Genomic DNA, 19,996 nt, shown 5'->3' with positions numbered 1-19,996 from the left:
ATTGAGGTTCTCTGACTACAGGAGACTCATTATATGTAGGCTGTCTGATGTTCGAGTGCTGTGGTGTGTGTGTGTGTGTGTGTGTGTGTGTGTGTGTGTGTGTGGTTCTCATGGAACATTCCAGTACAAATGCTTTGAGCGGCTCCCATTGTCATTGTGTGTTCATGATCACACACACATGGTCATTTATGATGTATCGTTCATAATTCGATTCAAATACGCCACAACAAAATAATGTTTTGACTGCTAAATTTCATGTACCATTTCCTATGTATCCCATTTTCTTTTGATAAGTGTAAAGCGACGTGGTATCAAATTATATATATATTTTTTTTTCATACATACATATCCAGCTACATGTGTGTGCTCTGTATAATAAGATTGGATCTACTGTTCCGACGTTACCTCCAGTTGGAAGCGACATAGTCACGACACAGGAAGGAAAAGTGCTTATGTCTCTATTACCAGCTTTAATGTAGTAATTCCCATCACTTCAAATTAGCAGTTAGGCTCAGCTGTTTGTTTTAGATCTGAATAGTCGGTGACCCAAGACCTAATTACAGTTCCCATGCCAACTACAGGATGCAACTTGAGTCGCCAGTCAGTAAACAGAAACACAGTGTGTGTGTGTGTGTGTGTGTGAGTCACATGCATTGCTTGCTCCATCAGACATGTAAACACATTCACATGGTGACTAAAACAACCCCTATAGAATAATTATTCTACGTTCTAACACGACTGTCAGGGAATATGAATGTCATCATCATTCACGAACTGGTGGCACTACTACGTGTAGGTAAAAGTGAGACTTTACAGCTGCCTTGGCAAATGTAACAACTTGTTTATACATAAGAAAACATATGCAATTATTGTTGGACACGATTTAAAATTACGAAAAATGATGGCAGTGGATTATTCATAAACACTATGATGAAAAACTAGGACGGTAAAAATTCTTTTATCCTTCTCCTTCCATGGTTCTGGATATGGTCCGTGAGATCCCTGTGCAAATGACCAGTTAAAATCACCAGCAATACTTCGCTAAGCATGAAGCTCAGCTCTGATAAATCTTGTGTCTGGATTTTTTCAAAATCCTGGCTCATGTTTGATAATGTCCGCCCAATGGGTCATCATTCTCAGTAATATCGTTAGATTAATGATGGCACTTTGTGATTACCTATGTATGCAGGGTGAGGATAGTGTGATACACTCCTGGGGCACCTATCTCTTGCTTATATAATCGATCGTGTATTTGTGAGTATGTGTGAGTGAGTGTGTGTGTGTGTGTGTGTGTGTGTGTGTGTAGGGCTGGCTGAATCTGTAACCTTATATCGGTATAATGATAATGATGATGATGATTCGATTCAACAATATACGCCACTGTTTACAATAAGCAACGGTTACTATACAGATAATGTCCAGAAACAAACTGATAACATTGTGATAATTCATTTCAGTACATTGACGGCCTTGCTGTATTAATATGTGTTCGTCCAAGACACCGAGAGCACTAGTTCGGTCTATACGCCAAAGGGAATATGACTACTTCATGAAGAACTTCCTTCCCTCTTGTTTTTCAACCAGATCTTCTTCATCTTTCGAGAGAAAACCTCCCACACAGACGAAGCACAGCCACCCATCACAGTCAATCGATATCATTCCAAGTGTATATATATCATCGCTCCCTTAAAATATATCAAAACTATCATAAAAGTTTTGAAACGTTAGTTATACAAAAAAAAAATTGTTCCAAGCGAAACTGGTTAGCAACACAATTACTTCCACGGCTTCATAATCGTGATTACGTTCACCGAGCGACTGCAGCTAAATAGACACTAATGAACCGTAATTCACATAATAACAACGTTCACACGAACGCGACATTCTGAAAGTACCTAGCAATCACACACACACACACACACACACACACACACACACACACACATGGTACTCTTGTGAAAAATCCCTACTTTAATTTAGTTGGATTTCACTTGGATATCAACAGTTAAAAAGGCCATTAGACCTGGCTACGTACCATACATCATATACGGAAATGATAGAAATTTAATCTTCAAAGTCACAGCCTAACCTAACCTAACCTAACCATAAAGGACTCAGAAAGTGCTGGAGTTAAAGCGATGGTGTTTACTAACGGCTTAGCAATAATAGCGTCTGGATTTAGCCAACAACCTATTGGCACTCAGACAATATCGGTTTCTGCACAGTGCCAGTGTTCATATGTATAAAGGCTTCAGAGACCAGGGTAGTGTGTCATTGTGAAGGCTTCAGAGACCAGGGTAGTGTGTCATTGTGAAGGCTTCAGAGACCAGGGTAGTGTGTCATTGTGAAGGTTTCAGAGACCAGGGCAGTGTGTCATTGTGAAGGCTTCAGAGACCAGGGCAGTGTGTCATTGTGAAGGCTTCAGAGACCAGGGCAGTGTGTCATTGTGAAGGCTTCAGAGACCAGGGCAGTGTGTCACTGTGAAGGCTACAGAGACCAGGGCAGTGTGTCACTGTGAAGGCTTCAGAGACCAGGGCAGTGTGTCACTGTGAAGGTTTCAGAGACCAGGGCAGTGTGTCACTGTGAAGGCTTCAGAGACCAGGGTAGTGTGTCACTGTGAAGGCTTCAGAGACCAGGGTAGTGTGTCACTGTGAAGGCTTCAGAGACCAGGGTAGTGTGTCACTGTGAAGGCTTCAGAGACCAGGGTAGTGTGTCACTGTGAAGGCTTCAGAGACCAGGGCAGTGTGTCACTGTGAAGGTTTCAGAGACCAGGGTAGTGTGTCACTGTGAAGGCTTCAGAGGCCCTGGTAGTGTGTCACTGTTAACATGAAATGAAGACTTAATGCAAACTACATCAGTGAATCGTATGAAAGCATTTCCTCCGTATGTACGTGCAGCCGGAGGGATGGTAAGTGGTCCATCTCCCTTCCAACAAGGAGGAAGAGAGTCTATGGTTCACCTCCCTTTCTTAAAAAGGGGGAAAAAAAGGGTGTGTGTGTGTGTGTGTGTGTATGGTCAGCCTCACTTTCGACAAGGTGGTGACGAGTGCGTCCGTGACGATGATGATAAACATAGCGGTAGTGAGGATAGTGTAGTGGTTATGGAGGAGGAAGAGGTGGAATGGTAATGTTGATGATAACGAAAGCGGAGAGACGAGACGAGGCGAGGCGAGGCGAGGCGAGCACAGCAGATCAAAATGGAGCTGAGATGTCATCTCTCTCTCTCTCTCTCTCTCTCTCTCTCTCTCTCTCTCTCTCTCTCTCTCTCTCTGACACACACACACACACACACACACACACACAAGAAAATACGAGAAAAAAATTTCATAAATGAAGAGAGCAATACCTTTTTTAATAAAATAAAATGGAAAGTTTGATAATATTTCACATCACAGCGTAATGTAATGCATGTGTAGTCATGTTCATAATTTGTTTCAGAGTTTTCTTTATGCACTATTGGTTATATATTTTTTCAATATACTCTTAGATATATATATATATATATATATATATATATATATATATATATATATATATATATATATATATATATATATATATACGTAGTCTACACAGTATTTAGGTGTTAAAACTAATTAACTTTTATGAGGGAGTATAATCATCGGTTACAATTCTATTCAACGTAATTGAGTTTTGAAATCGTGACATGTTAACCGGGGACTTACACATGGCTTTGTAATATTTACGTTTTAGTTTCATTTACAGCGTTCATCCTTGGCATCAAATTCTGTCCTCAGGCACACAAGCTCTGAAGTTTTATGCACCAATGATATTCCTCAGTGACGTACCTAAATAAAATAGAAATATATATATATATATATATATATATATATATATATATATATATATATATATATATATATATATATATATATATATATATTCTGATGCTGTCGACCAGGAGAAACCATCATAAACAAGTTTCTCATTATTTCTATCACTTAAAAAGAATAAACTTTCAGAGGTTCAGAGGATAATGTCATACACGAAATGATCCTCGCTCCATATCCAGGCCCAGCGTGAACTTCGAAATTGGCTAAAGGGATGCAGGTATAAATATCATTTCCTTCCTGGCTGCACATTATTTCCCACAGGGGTCTCTCTCTCTCTCTCTCTCTCTCTCTCTCTCTCTCTCTCTGGAACATGACAACACTGAATGTTTACGAAGCTGATCCCCTCCCCCCACCACACACATACACCCTGTCTCCCCGTTCCAATAATTTTGCGACAAGACACCGCTACTCCACCTCTCTCTCTCTCTCGCTCTCTCTCTCTCTCTCTCTCTCTCTCTCTCTCTCTCTCTCTCTCTCTCTCTCTCTGACGGCCCTCCCCCATCTCAACGTCTCCATTTCGCTCCCCCAAAATTCATATCACTTATCTTCAAGGCGAGTATATTCTTATTGCTTCTTTTCTTAGTGTGTTCCCCCCTTCCTCCTCTTCCGTCTTCCAAGGTTCTTAATGTGCTGTGAAAGCCTTGAAGGTAAAACGAGGACACCTTTGGCTAATATTGGACGACTGATCTGCCAGGAATATTCAGCAGTAAGAACAACTGCCAGAGTCATCCCCCAACCCCCACGTACCTTATGCCAAACAAATGATGTCCATAATTCGCAATCACTACGTTCCCTTCCCACAGCTAAACTTAGCGAAAACGGTGCAAAACCGCTGAAGATACCAGCACAAAACTCTAGGATCCTCTTAACAGTCTTAGGAAATCTGCTCCCCTAAAAAGAAGAATCCACCCTTGTGCCAGAGAGTATATGAATACACACACGAACAAGGCCAAATGAACTGGATTATTCAATGGTTAACATTTCATCATAAGTATGAAGAAGTTTCAAACCTCCGTTTAAAATGTATTTCGAATAATGTGATACTTATTCAAATTTCTCAACCCTTCCATCAAGACTATAAGTCACCCGTGTCTTATGAACTGAACTGCTCGTAAATCCTCTTCGAAAACACGTCTTGAAAAATTTCACCCTTGCTTTGCTTCCCCATAGATGCAGCATGCACACACACAACACACACACACACACACACACAACACACACACACACACACACACACACACACACGGCGATTAGCATATGATGAACCCTTAACACAATATCCATGACAGATTCCCCGTTCCCTCCTTAAGAATGGAATTCACCCCATATCAAATCTTAGTATATGGATTCCACCACTGGCTATACGAGTTCAAGAACACCATTAGTAGGATCCTAATCTATAACCTAATCTGTATTAGAATCGTTCTAAACTCGTGCGTTATAATCGATCTTACAAGAACTAAAAGATCAAGAACATTCACCTCAGTCGCTTCCATATGGACAACGTCGGCAGGGACACAGGACACAATAGACTCACGGGACAATAACAGACAGCGATTTGTGACACATTTACACCATCGAACCGGGGGATAATGCACGTACCACCACCTCCTTAGCTAATTCTCACATCCAAATTCTTTAAAATACCCTCTGTGGACGACTCTAACAAACATTCGTTTATTCATACAATCCATCGTCCTACCCCCTTCTCTCCCTCGCTTAAGAATTCACATGACACGTGCAGCAATCGGAAGTAGATGGTCGTGCCATCTGCATATATAAAAGACGAGGACTCTGCTGAGAGAGAGAGCCAGGGGCATCCTAATTTCTGATCCTCCATCCCTCCCTCCCTTCCTTCTTCCTTCATATTCCCGACGTCTGATTCCACTTCACCCCTCCACATTTTGCCAGTCAATCCTTCTCTTTCCATCCTTCGTCTCCTGAATCCCCTCACTCCATCCCATCCCCCTGTCCTTAATCCGTCTCTCCCACTCTCCCATGCATCTCTCCTGCTTACTGCGTTACCCAACATTTCGCACCTCACACAGGAATTCCCCCCGCCCATCGAATTTTCCCCAACCAGTTTCTCCCACAATTTGAGATTCATGTTAAAGATAACTTCGTCGCGCCTATCAGATCTCATGCTAACTGTCCCTTACATGTACCTCCCATATACTCTACCTACTTACCTCCCTCTTCGTCTCGCATCTTCAGCTTCGTGCACTCATCACCCTTACCCACCCACCACACGTCTCATCCCTCACCTCCCACTCAACCACATCATCTCCAACCCTTCCCCTCGACCGACATACCCCCCTCCCCTTCTCTCTCTCTCTCTCTCTCTCTCTCTCTCTCTCTCTCTCTCTCTCTCTCTCTCTCTCTCTCTCTCTCTCTCTCTCTCTCTCTCTCTCCCCACACTTCTCACCCTATAACCTCGATCCTCAAATTTCACACTCACTAGCTCAACATCTTCAACCCACACCTCCACGTTCACAACTACCGCTCCTCCTAATACTCTCTCTCTCTCTCTCTCTCTCTCTCTCTCTCTCTCTCTCTCTCTCTCTCTCTCTCTCTCTCTCTCTCTCTTCCCCTCACCCCTCGCACGAGATACAACATCAGAATCAGCAACACCAGGAGAGAGAGAGAGAGAGAAAGAGAGAGAGAGAGAGAGAGAGAGAGAGAGAGAGAGAGAGAGAGAGAGAGAGAGAGTGAGAGAGAGTCAGGCAACAGGAGCAGCAGCAGCAGTAGAAGCTACACCGGAGGAACAGCGTCTCGACTTCGTTTCACCAGGAGCTTAAAGGCTCAATTTTCCAATGGCCCAAATGACGACTGTTTTCCTTAACGTTTAACTGGTACGTTCGAAACTACACTTCAGAATATTTCTGGATGAATCTGGTGAATATTTCACGGAGTTTAAGACGCATGTATGAATGACCTAACGTAGGCATAAGAAAACGATCTTGTTTTACGAAGATTTTAAGCAATTTGCTGAATATCTTTGCACAAAACAAGTGGGGTTTTTTTTTTTCTGATCCAACATATACTGATAAGACTGAAAATGAATTCACAACTTACAAAGAAAAAATAGTCAAGGAAATGGTCGTTCAATATTCGACCCTTAACACCATGAAGGCACGACCCTTGAATAGAAGGGTCGTACGTAGGGTCATGTTCACGAGGCGTAAGACGTAACATCAACCACGCTAACTTCTGCTTCACTGTGGAGGACAATTATTCCCTTAACTAACTGCAGTAGTTAGTGGTCTGTGAGTCTGCTTCTGATCAACGTATGTATATACCAACGTATGTATATACCAACTAACTGCAGTAGTTAGTGGGTCTGCTTCTGATCAACGTATGTATATACCAACGTATGTATATACCAACTAACTGCAGTAGTTAGTGGGTCTGCTTCTGATCAACGTATGTATATACCAACGTATGTATATACCAACTAACTGCAGTAGTTAGTGGTCTGTGAGTCTGCTTCTGATCAACGTATGTATATACCAACGTATGTATATACCAACTAACTGCAGTAGTTAGTGGGTCTGTTTCTGATCAACGTATGTATATACCAACAAATTTCATGTAGATACAGGACGCAACAAAAGCAATTTGAATTTGTATTAATGACTTGGTTTATGTGTTATTTACAACACAGTGTTGCACTCGTTCTTAAACGTATCCTCCATAAGTAAGATACATTTTGACCCCAGAGTGCTTCACTAACCCGAACCCCAAGGGTCGTATTATCTTGCTCTTGGGTCGTATTATTTTAGCTCTTGGATCGTACTGTTTATGCTCAAGGTGTTGCGTAAGGATTTATCTGATTGAATCTAATTACTCTTATTTCGTAACTCTTCTACATCAGTATATGAACATCATAGGAATCCCCGAACAAGTGGTATGAGAGTGTTTCGAAACACGAACCCCGTCCGGTGAAACAGTTCCGAATAAGAAAGAAATGCCGAAAATATTTAGAAAACGGATCTGGGCTGCACCACTTGAGACCACGATCTACAGTGGACCCAGCATATTTGACCATCCTCTCACAAGCGCCGAAGGAAGCATAAAGGCTGACAGAGTATCATCTGGGTAACACTAGTGAGAAAGAACATTCACTCACAGTTTTCAACGCAACAGAATCCAGCTTTCTCAAGTTTGAATTGCTAAAAGAAAGAAAAAAAAATACTATGTATTGTCATTATTCTCACTCAACCCCATGAAACATGAGGTCATGATTATGACAATTATACATGTGAACAAAATTCTACGCCTGTTATATGGCATGCAAATACCTCTCCCGCACCTCCATTTTCTTAAGTGGGTTCATTTATCAAGTTTGATGACAATTAATTACAACAGTCCTCTCTCTCTCTCTCTCTCTCTCTCTCTCTCTCTCTCTCTCTCTCTCTCTCTCTCTCTCCCACAACTTTCATTACTTTCTTTTTTTGGAGTGATCATTTGAAACAAAAATAGAAAATAATACACTAAATTATAATCAAAAGCCATGTACCTAATATACTCACACACACAAAATATACCCTGATATTCTTGTAGTGACTATTTCTTATACTACACTAAAAATACGTGCTTACTCTTTACAGTATTTGTAGGGTTATACCTAGTAAAAATATAATTAGGACTTTCTAAAAGCATATGTACTAATATATTTCCTTAAAGCGTGAACACCGATCTTACATTTTCTTGCATTATACATTATTTCTGACAAGTATATCTTCATATAGTCTCTCTCTCTCTCTCTCTCTCTCTCTCTCTCTCTCTCTCTCTCTCTCTCTCTCTCTCTCTCTCTCTCTGTGTATATATATATATATATATATATATATATATATATATATATATATATATATATATATATATATATATCTTTTCTTTTTCTTTTAAACTATTCGCCATTTCCCGCGTTAGCGAGGTAGCATTAAGAACAGAGGACTGGGCCTTTGAGGGAATACCCTCACCTGGCCCAATTCTCTGTTCCTTCTTTTGGAAAATTAAAAAAAAAATGAGAGGGGAGGATTTCCAGCCCCCCGCTCCAAAAATTTATATATATATATATACATATATACATATATATATATATATACATATGCTAATTCTGAATGATTTTCCCTTCACTCTGTGAGGTTCGGCGCAGTCATCAAAATATTTGAGGGCATTTGACGTTCCATGATTTTCTGTTGGGGAAGAGAATTCTGACCAAATACTTGAAAGCTGAAGTATTTTTTTTAGTGAATACTCGAGTCTGGAGAAACATGCCGCAACATTTTCTGTTGAAAAACGTTTTACAGAATTCTTCAAATTTCTGTCTTGTAAGTTCATATAACACTATCTTTTGTGTTTGAAATACAATTCCCTAAAGTGAAAGCAAAAGAAATCTTGACACACAAGAACCCCTGAATACGACGCACAAGAAACCTTAAATACGACACACAAGAAACCTTAAATACGACACACACAAGAACCCTTAAATACGACACACAAGAACCCTTAAATACTACACACACAAGAACCCTTAAATACGACACACACAAGAACCCTTAAATACGACACAAGAAACCTTCAATACCACACAATGAAACAAAAAAACTTGAATACGAAATGGGTTATCACAGACTGTCCAGTCTCGTCATGAATTACGACAGCGAATCATATGGACAACGGGTGAACAAGAGGCAACTGAAAATAGACACACGCACCTTCCCATTACGTGTCCTGGTCTATTTTTTCTTTTTCTTATATATGCCGAGGACTACTATCATCCGCTGTGAGGAGGCAGAGTTGAATGTAACTGCATTATCTATCATTATCCAACATGGTTTTAATAAAGGTAATGTGATAATCTAAGACTTGATGCTAAAGCGATCATCATCGTAGATCATCAAAATCAACTTACTACATCGATTTCCTCATAGTCTTAAAAAAAAAAAAAAAGCTGATGAATTCAAATTTAAAAAATTGGTTCACCTCAGAGAGACAAAGAAAACGTGGCGTGACCAATAATTCTAGAAGTGAACCCGATGTAAGTAGACGAAGATTTTCGCGGTGAATTATTTTGGGTCTTGGGTTTTCCTGTTTCAGGGTAAATCATTTTCCCCCCCTTTTCGTATTTGTGCAAATGAAGACAATGGTGTTTCTTTCATCAATACGCCGAACTTCAATCCGTCTGGATATAACCCCAAATTTGGACCATGTTCTATCCTCCTTCTGCAGTAGCTTTCGAACTTCATTCCCGTCTGGACATAACCACAAAATTTGGATCATGTTTTATCCCCCTCCTGCAGTAGCTTTTCGAGTTTCCCACGAGAGAATTAGCGTTCGTGGTGGTAAGTTTTGTCAATATGAATCACTAAAAATAGAACTTCTTACTTTACGTACAATCAAATTGAGTTTTCATCAGAAAAAAAAAAATAAACTGCAGGTGAGAGAAAATGATAACCTATATTATTCTACGGAACATAAGTTTAATTTTTCTGTTCAATAGTAATCGCTGAGAAAAAAAAAATCGCTAACCTAACCAATCTAGTCTACACTCGACAGCAGGACGTAACTACTGCACATGTAATATCGTAAATATTTCTACTGTCGTCAGTTTCTCGCGAACTTCTTTGTGTGTGTGTGTGTGTGTGTGTGTGTGTGTGTGTGTGCGCGCGCGCGCACCAGAGTTAAAGCTGCCCCATCACTTGGCTTTAACAATCGTAAGTGATCCATCAAGATTGCCTAAGTTAGCTCACAAATCTGCATACTATTACTAATATATATATATATATATATATATATATATATATATATATATATATATATATATATATATATATATACATTCATACACTCAATATTTACCATAATTAGAGACATGATGAACAGTGTTCATGATACGTAAATCACATTTAAAGACAAACCTTTCATGGCTCTGGAAAGCAATATGGTCAAAGGAGATTCTAAGCTGACAACTTCCTACCAAACAATAAACATAAAATTCCGACACCATAACAAGACACAAGGTGATAGCTACTAACCTTTGTGATACTGTTGCTTGCAGTGGGGTCAACAGGAGGTCGACGAAACAGGTGGTTTTTAAGGGTTCGTCTTCATCCAAGTTTCAACTATTCAGGCAGGGCAGTGATGATGATGATGATGAGGTGTGTGTGTATATGTATAGAATCTTTAGCATTGCTTAGGGTCTTCTGTACTCGAAAATGATCACATCTTTATTGAGAACCAGAAAGTTTTGATTTCCTTTTTTTTCTTCTTTTTTTGTGTGTTTGTTCTACACAGTTGGGTTGATATTCTTGTCCTTGAGATCTTTTATCAAAGCTTCAAGTGTTTACAACACAGTGGTAAAGGATCATCATATCTCTTGAAATCTGCTACACCGAAATATCCGTTTGATAAAGCAGTGATATTAAGATACACTTACGCAAGTCTTCCATGCACGAGTTAGTTTTAATGGGGAAGCGTAATAGTTCCAAAGAGTGGGGCGTTCACAGAACAGTGACTAGTTGTGATAAGAGCTTGCACTTAATGGCCAGTTGAGACCTAACCACCAATCTCCGACATAATCAGGGACTTGTAGTCTACAGCAACACACATATAGAATGCTCAGTACTGTGTTGGTGTTGATACCACCAACTTATCTCAGTATCCATTCACTCTGACTTGGTACGGAGAGAGAAACAGTTTATATGATCGAGTGGAGCTTGAAAAACCCTCAAGGATGGAGTTGGATTCGGTTAAGATTACGTCTCAACTCACTGAGGCTGATGCTTTGCTGCTGGTACTGCCTACGGATCATCCTGGTGCCACCATCAGCACTGATCCTGCACAAAGAAGAATAAATATATTACTTATGATGAATACATAAGAAAACATACAATAAGTACATGAAATACATGATAAAGAAAATCAACTCGCACGCTCAACATATAAGAATTCATCTCCCTCAATATGACAGATCTATTAGTATTTTGATCCCTTCTTTAAACTTTCCCTAAAAATGGAAAACAAGTCTAGGAAAGCACGACAACGTAAGGGAGAAAAGTACACTTTACAACGACGTTACAAGTGTTTTATCTGCTCACGTAAGACAACCAGAAATCGATCAAGTGCATAAATTCTCTGTCCTAGTACGTTATACCTTTTCCTAAATATATTTGAATTCAAAAGTAAGGCTATATATTGACAAGATCATACAGTAGCGCAGAAGGGAAAGCATAACTCGTGTATGTCTCGGGAATATAGTTTCAGGTAGGTGGGATGGTGTTAAAGGCTAAACTGGAAGGAGGGTTGCTTTGAGCTCGTCATTCTGGTACAGTGGCTTTTAATGTGACTTCACACTGTGTATCCACACAACAATCAGCTGCCACATTCCTGATAAATCAAGGCCAAACCGCTGCGTGGCGCGCGTACTATTTCCCCTCAACCCCAAGCAATATTCTATGATGCTCAGAGTGGCAAACATCCACTCGTGTCTAAATTCTCGCGGTAACGAACTGCACTCTGCCCTAATACAAGCCAATCCAAACACTTTTACAACAGTAATTAATGTGTAATAGATCTCCGTCCACTTTTCAGCCGCTGATGTAAAAAACAAAACAAAGAATAATAGAAAAATGAATAAAATTTCACTACTCTCATCTTTACATTTCTGTTCCTCCTGTTCCAGCAGACTCCCTTTAAGAAAGACTTATGCAGCGCATCAACAACAGAAGCAGCAGCAACGGGATCAGTAACAGGAACTTCAGGAAGAAACAGAATGTAAGTAACTTAGTTCGTGAAGGGATAAGGGGCAAAGCAACCAGCACTTTGGGACCCTCTTGCAAACCATACGAACACTGTTACTTGGCCTCGGAGCCTTGAGGTTGAAGGAGTGAGTGGTTTACAGATCTGGGCGAAGAGGACGTTTATAAAAGTACTATCAGAGGCATAGGGGACTTGCTGGAGACTCTCAACTCACAATGTAACATTCCACTACCCAAAACATTTACCTTAGCAGTTGGGTATTTCCCATTTGGCATCAACAGACTCGACACTTGAGAAGAAAAGAAAAGACACACAGTTCTCGAATGAATTAAGACAAACTTTTAGATATTTAATTACGCGAATAAAGCAAGTGGTGGAGGCAGATACGGCGCGTGGCGCCTACAGCTGAATCAGGAAGACAATAAATTAGTTAAAACGACCATATGAGGCAGGCAAATGGGTGGTGCTAGACGCGAGAGCCATGTACCCAGTTGATGTCGGTCGTTCCAGCCTATATAATAACGCGCCTACACACACACACACACACACACACACACACACACACACATCTGGCACAGACAGGAGGATATATGGCCAACTTTATGTTTCCGTGCGGTGCACGAATTCAAAATACTGTGAAAATAACTCGAATAAAAATGCTCTTTTTTGGTTCAAAGGGTGAATTTCGAATTACTAAAATGTGTACTTAAAAGTAAGACGAACGTTGGGTTTTGAACTACCAAAGTTTGCTTAAAGTAAGATGAGGAGGATTTTCAGCTCCCTCCCCCCTTAAGGCACTATGAGGAAATAAACTAAATCTTAGAGTTTGAAAGAACTAGAACGTAGAACTTCGATTGTTCATACAGACTCCAGACTCCAAAGTTTCTCACAAGAACGCGACTGGAAAGGTGCTTCTTTTACCGACAGAAACTGCACCAACCTTGTCCCTCGCAAAGTATATATGCTAGATGAAAGAATGCTATCAAATATGCTTATAAAATAACATTTAACCTAGTTTAGATATCTAATTTTCCCTCTCACGTGATCATAATTCAAAATCTAACAAGGGCCGACTTCGCGTTTAAACTTATCAAATGATGAGCATTTTCTTGCTGGTGTCAACTTATGTGCATTTACAGAAAAAATATGTATATATTACGTGAGCACACGTGAATATTTAAGTCAGTGAATGGCTAGCTGGTACTTCAGTGGAGGAATTTCCTAGATGCACAACACGCACAAGATAACGTAAGTCTTGTCGTCTGGAATTTGGTGAAACATATGCAAACTCAACAAACGTGTGAAGAAAACATAAGGTCTGACAGTAATGTACATTTATGGCTCAGTATGTGTCCAGCCCATGATTATTTATGTGTGTGTGTGTGTGTGTGTGTGTGTGTGTGTGTGTGTGTGTGTGTGTGTGTGTCTGTTTTAAGTTGTTTACCTTCTATATATTACTTTGTTTCACATTTTGCGTTCGTGTAGTAAGAATGTCCCGTGTTACATCAAGAGATTTGGCACTTGTGTTCGGTTATGTGTGTGTCGAAATATATAAGCATTTTAGAATACAAGATGATGGCTATTTTTTTTTTGGTAATGCCAGCAAACACACATACAAGTGTGATAGTAGGCGCTATTCACATACCTGCCAGTGCTCTAACAACCACTGTCAATCCCTGACGAGTGTTTTAAAGTCAACTACAGCAGCGAGGGATGAAGTGATAGGTTTTTCTTGCGCGATTGGGGATTTTGCTTTTTACCAACGCAACATAAAATGAAGGACGTTCGTAAATATGCTTAACAGTTAACATCTTTTTCGTAGCACTAACTGTAGCATAACTTTTAGAAAAGAAAAAAAAATGATTAAATCTTTTACTAAGGAACTAAAATACCCAGAGTTAGGTAATGAAGGTTAACGACATCTGGGGTAACAATGACTACACCGCTTGGTGTGTCATAGGGGTTCCTTGGACTCCATCACTGAGGAGGCTAAGAAAATGGGGAACAGGTCGTCTGGCCTTGCAAGCTAAAAGGGTGCCTCAGTCTTACAGTCTCATGCAAGAGATGAAGCATGGGTCATAATCGCTTGGCTTGAGCATCTGTATAGCCCACATGGTAAGGATAAAAGCAAGATCTAGTCATGGCCCTTTTGGATGAAAGGTAAGAGAAGTAAGTCTCAGAAAAAGAAATGAAAAAAAAGGGTAAGTGGGGTTAAGTGTCTGTAGATCCGGTGAGAGGTTATTGGGAGAGGGGAAGAGAGAGAATATAATACCACAGCTTTGCTCTATTCGGAAAAGAGGTGGTATATCAACAGCCACTCCTCGTGTGGCCAGCCTCCACACAAAAACTATGGGAAGCAGCGGCCAGACGCGTGCCGCAGGTCCAGTTCATTGACACCGGGACCCAGTTAGACGCCTCTGGAGACCAGTGACCAAATCAATAGTTGTAGAACAGACCGTGGGAGGCACAGGGTCGGCAGACTTAAAGGGTTCGTTGAAGAGAGCTGTTACCAGAAGAGTTATTGATAAAGAAGTCTTCTGATTCCCCTGTGGCTAAGGTTAACCACAACAGATATGTAATCAGTGCACCATACTGGAACAAAGGAGAATCCTGTAAATACTTAAGACACCTTTACAACGCCCCGTCTCCTGGAAAGCGAATTTGTGATGCTTATTGTGTTGGGTTTCCAGGGCAGAGTAGAGGATATGGCTACGACGAGCATGTTTACGTTAATGCAGGGTTGAATTGTAGCGTTCTGTGAAACTTCATCACACGGACGAGTGTTCTTTAGAAAGATATGGGAAGAAACAGCGTTTCTTACACATTTTAGGTTAACAAGGTTATTATTGCTTTCCCCATTCTGAGTGATCAGTGTGGGAGGGTGAGGGAGTATGAGTTTAAGTATGGAAAGTGCAAAGGTTATTTATAGCGATGATTAAGTTGAGGGACACGGCAGTTGATAGTGTAAGAGGAAGATGTCCCTCCATTACTGACAACTGCGATGGAATGGCTGAAAAAAACTAAGCACTAGAGAGAGAGAGAGAGAGAGAGAGAGAGAGAGAGAGAGAGAGAGAGAGAGAGAGAGAGAGAGAGAGAGAGAAGCATAGAAGCCACAGGAAGGAAGTTCAGTGAGTAGAAATAGTACCACTGAGAGCAAAACTATTCAACAGATTCATAAAGAAAGGAGAAAACCAAACGCGGGTCACATAACAGATCAACAATGGACCTTTGCTTCGCAAAAAGTCGTATTGGTGATCTGAAAAAGTGGACGAGATTCTAAATGTTTCAGATGGGGAAAATCAAGGAGAGTTTCGATTACTCAGGAGATATCAGAAGCGGGTGTGATGTGGTGATAGTATAGGAAAGGGTATAGGTTTAATAAGAGGAGCTCCGGGATAGCGAAGAGGGCTGGAAAGTAGACTGAAAACCAAGGACAGAAAGAGAAAAATATGGTATCGAAAAGGGCGGCTTTCTGAGAGAGTAAAAGAAATTATTGAAGATGCATTTGGTCATGAAGCAGAACGAAAAATAAAAGAATCCATCAGCTGAATAAGTCAGATCAACACATTTTCTCTTCATGTGAACGTGGGGTGACTGCACGAATAATAGCTTTTGTAATGATTTCGAGCGGAAAGGGATTCAGGAGGGAAGGGAAATTTTTCCAAGCGCAATACGCCCTGCCTCTGATGCGACATGCATGAGATCAAGGGCGATTAAACCATGACTGAGGGAATACAAAGGAATTCAAAGGAATTCAAACACCCAACAGATCACTGGATCCTTTCGAGGCTGTTTGTGATGGGGATAGAAGTCTGAAACTCACAGATTGACGTGATAAGAGATGAAGAAAAAGATCTGTATAGTTTCCATGTAACTGTGGAGGCGCAATACTCAGAGAGTTGGTCGGTAAAGCGTTCGCTTTCCAGCCCAATCTTCCAGTCATTCGATTCCAGGTTGGAAGTACGCCCTTCACGTCATTCTAGGTATACATTCGCCCACAGTTTTGTATCAAACTTTAATGATATCAAGACTATCAAAGCCGTTGATGATTTTCAATACCTGCATTAGATCACCTTTTAACCTTGTCTCTTCTAAGGTAGACAGATTCCAGTCGCTTGGTCGACTCGCATAGATTTTGTTTTTCTTAGTCTAGGAATCATCTTAGTAACTCGTTACTGCTTGTCTTCTTCTCAAGAAGGGTAGCCAAAACTGAGCACAGTATTCATGATGGAGACGTAATGGAAAGGTAAAGGAACCATGGATCGATCCCTCCTTTTCCTTGACATTACACTGTCGGGGTTCCAGTGTGTATGGGTGTGTGTGTGTGTGTGTGTGTGTGTGTGTGTGTGTGTGTGTGTGTGTGTGTGCATCATTCTTTGCTGAACCCTTGGGGAAGTTCAGTCAAATCCCTTAACGCAACCACTGAGGAAATTTAGGTCATATTACCTTATGTGTCAGCGAATAAGATGCACATTGTTAACACAGATAGGTCATGTGGTCAGACCAAATGGGTGTCAGTACCTACTGCCAGCGTAGAAAGTCTGTGAATAATGGTCACACACGGATGCGAGCGGATAAGCAGAGTGTGTCATATCTACAATTGGTGGTGGTGTTAAAGTCATCCGAGGGCGCTGGGAGGATAATGTGAGCCACAGAACCGTGTGTTAAAAGTTGAGGGAGCTCGGGTTATCATCATCGGGTGCGAATGCTGAAGAGACCACAGGTCACACACACACACACACACACACACACACACACACACACACACACACGGTGCAGGCAACGTGCAGGTTCAACAGGACATGGGATGAGGGAGGAGCGTCGCAGGTCATATTCCCCTCGAGTGACTGACGTGTGATTCCCACCTTGGAAACAAATGCGAGGCATCATACATAATATTCGCCCCTCTTCTGGTCATATCCCTCAAAAGCGCACATTGGACCCAAGTTTGTCCCCACGATGGAAGATGGTAAATTAATAACCATTGTTCGAAATCCGTTGTGTAAAACAAGGTACCGTCAAGCAAAGTTATACTTTAAGGTATGAAGAAAATCTGCATCATTCATGGAAGACGATAAGAACCTGATAAAGAAATAAAAATAATAGATAATGTGCTTTTTTTGTAACATTCGCATAGCTTATTGGCATCATTACTGTATATGGTTATTATACAACCAGTGAAGGATCTTTTTTAATCTTATCTTCTCGTCCATGAGCAAAGACCTTCATTCAAACCCCAAAGCAAACAAGCCAGTCCGTACAGCCACCATTAGCAGTTCAACACTTAATAGTTCAGAACACTGAATGGCGGTGATGAATTGGTGGACTATCCAAAACATAAAAGACCGTGAAAGAAGAAAAGAAAAAGGACAAATCATCAAACAAGTACGCAGAGCATAATCACCATATCAAGAAGTATCCAAGAGTCTATAAAGTAAAAGGTTTAAGATCATTATGAAAATACACCAATACTTTAAAACAAGTACGCAGAACATAATCATCATATCAAGAAGTATTTGAGAGTCTATAAAGTACTGATAAATGGTTTAAGATCATTATGAAAATACACCAACACTCTAAAACAGATGATCATTCAAAAGCTCAACCTTATGTTTGAAATACAAATAGTGTCTTGAAAATCAAAATCCTAAACCTTACGTATAAGATATATATACAGCGTATCGATAGCAAGTGAAGAAATGGACTTAAAACTGAATTTCTAATCACTCAGAAAAAAAAGGTTATCTTATGTCAACGATATGATAAAAGTGCGAAGACCTCACCCATAAAAACGATCTCCCTCGCGATTTTTGAGAGGCATCTTCACTCAAATACGATTTTCGAAGCATCTTCAGCACCCTATTTAAACCTTGAGCGAGACAGGTCGAAGACATAAACTTCCCCAATGATAAATCTGCCACACGACTCAATTTTCCTCCTAGGACTAATCACATACACGACCCTCAAAGTTCTAATATGTAAAATTTAATTGAACTGCCAGTGGTCGCTGGACGAATCTTAACTCTCTTGCAGCAGAGGAGGAGATAGAAGAAAGCAGAGGAGAAGGAGGTTGGGTGAAAGAAGACTGAAGAAAGAAAAGAAAAGACATGAGAAAGAACAGGAGTGAAAAGAAAAGAGAACAGAGAAAGAACAGGAGTGAAGAGAGAATGAAAAACACAAGCCACTTCAAAGTGAATAAAGATGGATAACAAAATGCAGAAGGAGAAGAAGTGTAAGAGATAAGAAGCGAGAGATAAAAGAAAGAGGCGGTAGGTACGTAAAAAGATCGGAGACCTTAAAACATGGAACATAGATAATAACAAAACGAGGAAAAGACAAAGGAGACATATAAACAGGATAAAGGGGGAATGGAAGAAAAAAGAGAGATAAATAAGGAAGAGGAAATACAAGACAAAATGTGAATGAGGGAAGAACAGGAAGGGTAAGAGGTGAAGAACAGGAAGGGTAAGAGGTGATGAACGATCAGGAAAGTAGAGAAAACAGGAGAAAAGAAGGAGAGAATTTACAAGTTACGGATGAGGTGGGGAAACAGCAGAGGTGAGAGGTGGCGCAGAGAGGCAAGTGATAGACAGAGTAGAGAAGAGGTAGAAGGCAAAGGAGGAATAGGTGGAGGAGGAGGAGGAGGAGGAGGAGATATAAGTGGCGAAGGGGCAACAGGACAGAGAAGTGGATGAGGAGAGGCAAATCATGGTGGAGCAGCAAAACATAAAACGTAAAAGAAAGAACAGGAGGATATCAAGAATGGGTCAAGAAGAATCATAAGAAAAGGAGAAAAAAAAAAGAAATATGAAGAACAGGGGTAGGAAGACCAAGCAAGTAAAGGCAAGTAGAAGAAGAAGAAAGAACGAAAGAACAGATAAGCAAAGAACTAGAAGGTGGAACAGGTCAAGTAGATAGGAGGTGGAACAGGAGGGCAAGTAAGAGGAGAAGAAACATGAGGCCATGGAGAAGGAGGAGAACAGGAAATTCACGAGGAGGAAGGTTTAAAATGACGAGTCACAGACAAAAAAGAGGAGAAGAGGCACGAAATTGAGGAGGGACTGGGTTAAGACGTAAGAGACGTTGAAGAAACAGGAAGAATCAAGACTTTATAAATGTGGCATGGAAGGGGTGGAGTATACACAAGATGGCTGGGAAGACCATGGCAGGTGTAAGAGAAAGAAGGAGTAACCAACAGAGATAAATCTTGAAGCAAAAAGCTTTGGGGAACAAGTAATGAAAAGCGGAGGAATAAGGAAGTGGGCGAGAGAGAATGAGTAATCATGTAACGAGACACGAGGCAGATGAAAGAACAATACGACGGGTAACATCATGAGCCAAATTTGATTTCCTAGGACTGGGGGAAACGCCGCACTGTCC

General features: G+C 40.6%; 1 protein-coding gene across 5 annotated transcripts in view; it reads right to left on the bottom strand.

Moving 5' to 3' along the window:
- Nucleotides 1-19,996, bottom strand: part of LOC139758810 (putative neural-cadherin 2) — an 831,293-nt gene that overhangs the window by 689,557 nt on the left and 121,740 nt on the right. For all 5 annotated transcript variants that reach the window (XM_071680628.1, XM_071680630.1, XM_071680627.1 and 2 more), the window contains one exon: nt 10,894-11,694. The gene's annotated coding sequence lies outside the window, so the exon portion shown is untranslated. The remainder of the gene's footprint in view (nt 1-10,893; nt 11,695-19,996) is intronic.

The sequence above is a fragment of the Panulirus ornatus genome, chromosome 31 (assembly GCF_036320965.1).
Source record: "Panulirus ornatus isolate Po-2019 chromosome 31, ASM3632096v1, whole genome shotgun sequence".
NCBI classification, from domain to species: Eukaryota; Metazoa; Arthropoda; class Malacostraca; order Decapoda; family Palinuridae; genus Panulirus; species Panulirus ornatus.
The sequence above is the reverse complement of the archived record's forward strand: the minus strand, read 5'-3'. Positions and strand labels throughout refer to the sequence as shown.